The sequence below is a fragment of the Prunus mume genome, linkage group LG8 (assembly GCF_029339155.1).
Source record: "Prunus mume cultivar Tortuosa linkage group LG8, ASM2933915v1, whole genome shotgun sequence".
NCBI classification, from domain to species: Eukaryota; Viridiplantae; Streptophyta; class Magnoliopsida; order Rosales; family Rosaceae; genus Prunus; species Prunus mume.
Genome location: NC_142705.1, coordinates 17,508,281 through 17,517,328, shown reverse-complemented (window position 1 = coordinate 17,517,328; position 9,048 = coordinate 17,508,281). Strand labels below are relative to the sequence as shown.

The following is a 9,048-nucleotide window of genomic DNA, read 5'->3' as shown; positions in this document are numbered from 1 at the left end:
GTCCTCTATATAAAACTTATTCCTTTTGGTTCCAATGGAGGCCAGTTAATAATAAATAAATAAAAGGCATAGTCAAATAAAATAAAAAATTTATCCCTTTAAAGAAAACATAATCTTCGGAAAGGTGTCAAAGTAAACAATTGTCAGAAGATGTGACATTTAAGGCAATAAAAATTTCATTGATAATGGTAAAATCGTACAAAGTGTACAAATCATTTTTATATTGATCTATTTTTCATTGGACTTTGTACAGATTGGGAGACAAGATACAGAGATAACCATTTCATCTACGTGTCTTTGATCTCACAAGGAAATGGATATTGTTATTTCAATTGCGTCCAAAATTGCAGAGTCCTTGGTGAGACCAATAGGCAGAGAATCTGGCTATTTGATTTACTATGATACCAACATGAAAGATCTAAAGAATAAACTTAAAAAGCTTTTTGAGAAGAAAGATGGGGTGCAAGAATTGGTTAATGCTGCCAAAAGGAATGGTGAAGTTATCAACTCTGATGTTCAAAGTTGGCTAACAAGTGTTAACGAGTTAATTAAAAAAGTGTCACATTTTGAGGAAGAAGTCAACATGAAAAGGCAATGCTTGTACCGGTGGAACATAAGTAGGAAAGCCACTAAGATTACACAAGATGTTCTTTATCTCCAAAAAGAAGGAACATTCAATCACGTTGCCCATCCTGCACCTCCACCGATGATATGGTCAGCATTCAAAGAAGGTTTTAAGGATTTTAAATCCAGAATGACACATGTGAATAGGGTGATAGAGGTTTTGAAGAATGAAGACGTTAGAATGATTGGGATTTGTGGTATGGGGGGTGTGGGTAAAACCAAAATGGTGAAAGAAATCATCAAAAGGCTGGAAGGATTGAAAGCATTCGATAATATTGTGATGGCAGTTGTGTCCCAAAGCCCAAGCATTCAAAAGATTCAATTAGAAATTGCAGAGGAGCTGGGGTTTAAATATGACGAGAATACCGAAAGTGGAAGAGCACGAAGGCTCTACGGAAGACTCATGGAAATAAATAAGATCCTCATTGTATTAGATGATGTGTGGACAGAGCTCGATTTTGAGGCTATTGGACTTCCTTATGGACCTCATAAAGGGTGCAAAGTTCTGTTGACCTCGCGAAACTCGGAAGTGTGCAATGCAATGGGAAGTCAAGAAATTTTTACAATCCCAGTTTTAACACCAGAGGAATCATGGGAACTCTTCCGTGAAATCATAGGTAAACCCTTGGACTATCCTGATTTGGCTAAACGAGTCACAAATGAGTGTGCAGGTTTACCTATTGCTATTTTAACTGTTGCGAAAGCACTAGAAAATAAGAGGAAGTATGAATGGGATGATGCCCTCAAACAGCTACAAAGTTCAGCTCCTGGAAGCATCTCTTCGATGAATGACAAATTTTATTCAAGCATACAATGGAGTTATGATAGATTGGAGAGTGATGAAGCGAAGTCATGCCTTTTGCTTTGTTGTTTATTTCCTGAAGATTATGATATTCCAATTGAATATTTGGTTAGATATGGATGGGGTCGAGGGTATTTTAGTAACATTGATTCAGTGGAAGAAGCAAGAAATAGAGTGCATTCTTTGGTTGACAAACTTCAAAGAAGGTTTTTGTTGCTAGAGAGCAAATGGGAGAGCATACCAAGATGCATGACATAGTTCGTGATGTTACCATATCAATTGCCTCAAGAGATCCACATAGATTTCTAATAAGATGTGATGCTGAAAAGAAAGGGTGGCCAAAGATATACGACCATTACACAACAATCTCACTGATACCAATTAATATTGATGAGATCCCAGTTGGCCTGGAGTGTCCAAAACTTGAGCTTCTACACTTAGAAGGCGAACGTTATTCGGAAAATAGCATGGACATCATATGTAAAGGGATGAAAGAGCTGAAGGTTTTAGCATTGGTAGACATGGGTGGGATATCAGCCTTGCCAAGGTCACTAGGACTACTGAAGAGCCTTCGAACCTTGTCCCTAAATGGTTGTTATGATTTAATAGATATATCTGATGCTATTGGAAGATTGGAAAATTTAGAGATCCTCAGCTTTCGTAAATGCTCTAGAATCTTAGAGTTGCCAAAGGAAATTGTACTTCTTAAACATTTAAGGTTGTTAGATATCACGGATTGTGATCGTCTTGAGAAGATTCCACATGGTCTCTTATCGAGCTTATCTAGTCTTGAAGAGTTGTATATGAAAAATAGTTTTTGCAAATGGGAACAATCAGCTACAGAAAGCGAAGATAAGAGGATGGCAAGCCTTGTTGAGGTGATGTCTTTGTCTAATCATTTGAAGGTTTTAGTCATAGAGATACCCGATTTCAACTTCTTTCCAAAAGACTTTTACTTGACAAGCCGGGCAACAATAAGATTCCACATATCCAACAGATTGTTTGCACGAGGGCTTTTTGGAGATTCATTCGAAAATACTGGTCGTTATGCATTCGAAAATAAGTTGGATATTTTTCAAAGTGATGCAACGGAATTCATGGAGATTCAAATTGTTCGTGTCTTATTGAAGAAATGTGAAGATTTAATCTTGCGAAGGATTACGAATTTAAAGTATGTCCTCAATGAATTAGACCAAGAGGGATTGCAACACTTAGTTTTAACAATTCGGGAGTGCCCCGAGATAGAATACCTTGTAAATGGAGCAAGTTGGACTCAAAAACAGCCTTCCCTCTCATCCAATCAATCCAACTCGCGGGGATGCCCAAGCTAAAAGCAATATGCCACGACCAACTTCCACAGAGCTCTTTTATCAACTTAAGATCTCTTGAATTATATGATTGCCCTGTTTTAAAATATGTATTTTCTCTATCAGTAGCAAGCAACTTGGTTCAACTCCAAAGCTTAAGTGTTGTCATGTGTCCCCAAATGAAAGAAATCGTCTCAAAGGAGTGGAGGGAACATGAGACGGCATCGGACGTCATAGTTTTCCCCAAATTAACAAAGTTGACACTCGAAGATCTATCTGATGAATTCGTTGGTTTCTACGAAGCCAACAAGCTATACTCCAACCATGAGGTATGTTACATATATAACTTATTATTTCGATGCTTGAATAGTATAATTGTTTTGTTAATTGTTTGTGCCTCAAATTTTTAATTTTTTTTGGTTTACTTGCCATGAGGTCTGAATTTAGTTTGACTATTATTTACTCATTTTCTTCCTAAAAACTGAAAATATTCTCATACTGATAAATGAGGAATTTAGTTTACTTGCCTTTAAAAAAATAAAAAAAATAAATAATTGAGCATGTGCATACCACAAATAAATAAATAAATAATTTAGTCCATTTCATATATTTATTTGTAAAAATTTTGGACGCTCCAATTTAAGTTGGTTAAAACTTTCTTTTTTTTTTTTTTGCACGCTCCAAATTGCTTGTATTCGAGAAATCAAAGCTATAAACTACCGGTACAAGCACCAACAAAATTACGGTCTTAATTGCCACGTGGAAGCATTTTGTTTGACCTGATATCACAAAGTCTAGCTTTTATGTGATTATTATTCTGCAAAGCAGAGGAGAGGTTTTGTCTGAACAGCATCAGCATAAAGAATCTAGAAACTGACTAGTCCTCCGATTAAAACTTGGTTTTATTAATATTTTAATATGAAGTCATATTGAAGTAATTTAAACAATAATAATTGAGCTTGTTATTAATTTCATTTTTGAATATACAAAATGTTTCTTTAAATATTAATTAATTAATGAATCTTTTCAGATAACGGATGGGCCTAAGGATCAAAATGTGGTAGGAACTTCATATGATGAGCATCAATCTTCTAGAAGCTTTGAAAGAGTGGTATTTCCATCAAAGTGCATTTTATGGTTACAAAATCTAGAACAAGTGCAACTAGTACGGGTCCATGTAGATGTGTTCTTTGATCTGAAAGGCCATATGGTTAGGGATGGGCAGGTAGTTCCAGCATTTTCTCATTTGCAAAATTTGTCCATACGGTTTTCTTCGTGTCAACACCTTTGGAAGAACATTCCGCGTGAATTCCAGGGCTTCCAAAACTTAAGAAATTTTGAAATAGGAGGTGCATATAGGCCTCTCCAATATGTGTTCCCACATTCAATTGCCAGGCTACTTGTGAATCTTGAAGAGCTCAAAATACTGTAGTGCGAAAAAATGGAAACTATAGTCAGATTCACTGATGAAAATGAAAAAGAGGATCAGACGGGCATGACTTTGTTTCCCAAACTAAATAGTTTTGATCTGGTGGGGCTTCCGAGTCTTGAGAGTCTTTGTCCTGATGCTTCTACTTCTTTATGGTCACCGCCAAAATTATGTGGGTGCAAGATTGCGACAAATCAAGACATTGGCTTCAGTAATTCCACAAATAAAAAAGTTGGAGAAAGATTCAACAGCTCATCACGAAGATAAAGATGAAGGTATTTCATCAGGATCATGTGGATGTACACCTTATTCATGTGGCCCAATGACCAAACCTACTTCAAGAAGAAATATTGTTCAAATATTACCACGTCCAGTCAATCAAGAGGTAAGCTACAATTGAGAATGAAAATGACATTGCCATATTGAAATTATATAAATTATATACAATTGCTCAATTCATGTTTGATTTTCTAGGTTGCACCAACAAATCTTGATCAAGACTCAAATTATTATGATAATCTAGAACGTCTTTCTGTACTATATTGTGAGTCATTGGAAGTTGTTTTCCAACTCAAGGGACCAAAGGATGTGGAAAGCCACAATGTTCAAGCATTCAATAAGTTGCGTAACTTCTCATTATACAATTTGCCAAGTTTAATGCACGTATGGGAAACGGGCGGTTCACATCATATCACAGGCTTCGGAAACTTGACATTCTTAAGTGTATCCTACTGTGGCGTTTGCGATATTTGTTCTTGTCAATCTGTAGCCAAGCTCCTTGTCAGTTTAAAGGACTTAAAAATTGGGAATTGTGAGAAGATTGAACACGTTATTGCAAAAGCAGATCTGAATGTGCTGATCAGGAAATTACATTTCTCGATGAATTCCATGATGCTTGAAGATCTACCACACCTTATCTGTTTTTCGACTGAAGCTTATACTTTGAAGTTGCCATCTTTGATGGAATTGAGGGTTATAAATTGTCCAGATTTAAGAACATTTGCTTCTAAGGTTGTCAACACACATTCTGTAATTAGTGTACACAGAGTTGGGAAAGTCTGAGTGGATGGGGGACCTCAATAGCACTATAGGGAACATTCATGACAAAAGGTATGCTCCTGAATGCTCACTGGTGTTTAGTCAATAATATAACAATTAAAGTGTTTCTTTTTCAAACCTGATTGCCATCTCAATGATACACATTCTTTTCTTTTGAATAGGAGACCGAATTCTAATGAGATAGTAGAGATATGATGTTAACACAGAGAAGTGCAGAGGTGAGTATATATATGTTGCCATCTCCAACTTCTATATTAAGTAAATCTTAATACTAAAAACAATATGCCATATTATGTCATATTAAGGAAAGAATTAAATTAGATTCTAATGATATAAACAAAAACAAAAAAATTACGTGTGAGGATTGTTTAAGCTTCGATTTGACAATAAATTACAATGTATTTCATGTGTGTTTGAGGTTGTTTTAATTCAAGTGTTCTATCATTGCGATATAGTAGACTAAAACAAAACAAACAACCTAATTTTGATGTGGTATCTCATTAGAACATCTCCAATGGGCTCCTCCCTAAATGAGATTCTAAGTTAAAATTTAGAGTGAATGTCAGGAACCCAACTCCAAAAATGCTCCTGTCTTGATCCTAAAATAAGGAGACCCCTGGGTGCTCTAAAATATTAGAGAGAAATGTACACTTATATTTCTACATCGTTCTCTTCACCCCCTCTCTTTTGTTGAACAAAATACTTCTTCTTGCAAGTCAAATCACACAAAGGAAATCATTAAGACGGGATTTCTAGATGGCTAGGATTTACGTTAATTGGGTTTCTGATAGGTTTCTTTAATGTATTTTGTGTCTCCATCTGATGATATATAGGAATTGAAGGAACTTTTCTGTTTTTAGTGATATGATCATGTTTTTGTTTTGTTAAATTATACTGATAGGAATACTGGTCAGCATGGTCACATTCTTTACTGATAGGATTCTCACATTTACCGCATTGGATGAACACTTTCAATGTGGTGTAACTTATTGTGTTTAGAAGTTCATGCATCCTTCTCTTTAGCTCTAGAGTGTTTTGTATATTGCCTTTTTTTTTTTTTTCCAGTTGGCAAAATTTCGTACTGAGACTGGCCACCATTTGTCACTTTCCATTTTAGTATAAGCTGATGAGTATTATTTTTCTAGTTTAATATTGTTTCCCTATTTTCAGCACATTGATGAGGAGGTTCAGTTCTGCTCTGAAGAATTTTATGAGGATGTGCATACAGAGTTAGTTCTTCAAGTTTGGAATAGCAAGTTGCAATTCCACATCGCAAACCTCATCAATTCTTGAGAAACAATCCCATTTCAATTCCAAGTGTGTTGAAGTGTATTATAATTCATGTACTGGATTTCATTTGTGTATCATTCGAATGTTTGAGCAGATTTGATGGTTAAAGCTTAAGTTCATGTATTTTTTAGAGTTATCAAGGATTGATGTTAAATTGTCTCTTCAAATAAGTAGTTCTTGAAGATCCCTCTGCTTCAATTTTTTCTACTTTGTTAGCCGAATACAACATCAAAACTTCATAACCTCTCCTACATATCTTTCATTACTACTCAAAGTTACTAATCAAAATAATAACACAGAATTCCAGTGTTGTTGTAGACATAAAGACTTGCGGCAAAAAGCTTTCTCTACTACAATTGTTAACATTGCATTTCCTTCATTGCTACAAAAATCTTGAAGATGTTTTTACTGGAATTTTGCCAAATGAAGCCTAGTTCAAATTCAATGAATAAAACAGGATTCAACTAATACCAAATTCAGAAGCATTGATGACAAATTTCCCATCAATGGGGTTAATTTTTCGTTCTTCAATTTCCCATCAATGGGATTAATAATTTTTCAATGTCACCAAAATTAACATATTAAAAAACTTTGGTTGATCACTTGGTTTCAAGATTTCAGAGAGAGACTAGCAGCCCACACCCAGTATGTATGGAGTTTTATCACAAAGATTCGGTATCAGTACTATTAATAGTAGAACGGCTTAATATATATATTTTTATAGTAAATTGAGCTTAGACCCATAAAATTCATTTTCAATCACTTACAACCCTTTCCTTTATTTTTCTATTTAAAATACCCAATTTTTTCAAATGAAACCCAATGACTAGGATTCAAGTAAGCAAGTTATCTAATCTAGCTTAAAATATGATTTATTCTATTTTTCGGATTCCAAAACTACCCCTATTTACAAGTTAACGTGTTATGTGGGGGTGTAATTAATGACACACATTGAATTTGGAAAGATCTTCAAATGGTTGTAATGGATGTAGGAATTAATTTAGAAACTTATTTGAAATTAAATTCAACATTAACGTATTAGTAATCTACATGTGATTAACGTTTTGGTTTATTTAATAAAAAATTATGTTCTTTTCCTTTTATGAAATATACTACTAGTAATCTATTTTATTATAGTTTTATGAATAATAGTGTACATTCTAATTATGTTGAAAAATATTTTGATAATCTATTTATTGTTTGTTTTATGAAAAAAATATATTTTTTAAAATGAACCTATTTTTTCTCTAAATAATGCACCTATTTTTTTCTTCCAATAATGTACCCTTTTTTCTCTGAATAAAGTACCTTTTATTTGTTTTATGAAAAATAATTTGATCATATTTTTATTGTTTGTTTTATGAAAAACAATTTTTTTTAAATGAACCTATTTTCTCTCTCTAAATAATGTACCTTTTTTTTTCTTCTCTAATAATGTACCTAGTAAAACAGTGTTCCTATATATTTTTTTTAATAAACCTATTTTCTCTCTCCAAATAATGTACCTTATTTTTCTCTAATAACGTAACTAGTAAAACAGTGTACCAATTTTGTTTTTTAATTGAACCTATTTTTCCGCTCCAAATAATGCACCTATACACATTTACAGGTATATTGTAAAATAATTTACCTATGAGTAAATAATGTACCTATATTTTCTATAAATTATTTTGTACCTATTTTTAATTTAGGAAAAGTGTAAGGAAATTTCAATTACAAAGTAACTGACTTAATTGTTTTTTAAATTTTTTGGTAAATAATATACCTATATTTTATTTAAATAATATATTTATATTTTTATACGTATATATTTTTATTTTTATTTTTCATAGGTACATTATTGGATATGTAATTTACATATATATATTTTTTTGGGAAATGGAGCTTAATGCCACCATTTTTTTAATTTTAACTGGAAATACCACATTTCCCCACAAATTTACAAATATCACCTATAAATACATACTTATTGCCCACTTATCGACTAGATAACACTTTTGGTTAGTTTTTGGTTTTCTCTCTCTCTCTCTCTCTCTCACTCTAGTTAAGTACGCCTCTTCTCACGAAGAAGAAGAACAATAACAACTTGCAAAACCCACAGCTTTGCCCTCAAAACCCAATTCTTCCTCTTCCTCTCTGTTTTCTTCTCTACCCAAATCCAAACTCCAACTTCGTCTCTCTTCGAATCCCTTATGCAACCTAAACAAACCCAAACAAAACCATATTTTTTGAATATGACAGCATGTCTTGGCATTAGGTGGCCATTGTTTGAGCATTTTTGTCCAATTTTAGGGGGTTTTGAAGTCAGGGTTTACATGCCCTCTTCAAGAACAGCTTCTCCAGATAATGAATTGTTGGGAATATGTAATTTTTGATGTTAAATTGAATTTGATTACTGAAATTGGAATTGTGATTGATTTCGTCTATATTTTGTGTAGAAAGTGAAGTATTGTGATTGATTTTATTTGTTTGAAACAACAAATGTGTTTGTTCTTTGTCAATTGATTCTTGCATTTGGTATTGGGATTTTCTATGAA

At 33.5% G+C, this 9,048-nt stretch overlaps 1 pseudogene across 1 annotated transcript; it reads left to right on the top strand.

Moving 5' to 3' along the window:
* The first annotated feature begins 302 nt into the window (after window positions 1-302).
* LOC103339219 (uncharacterized) lies at window positions 303-6,718 on the top strand (annotated as a pseudogene). Its single transcript, XR_016122737.1, has 5 exons — window positions 303-3,066; window positions 3,798-4,547; window positions 4,637-5,272; window positions 5,383-5,439; window positions 6,392-6,718. The product of XR_016122737.1 is annotated as an uncharacterized LOC103339219 (transcript).
* The last annotated feature ends 2,330 nt before the right edge of the window (window positions 6,719-9,048 follow it).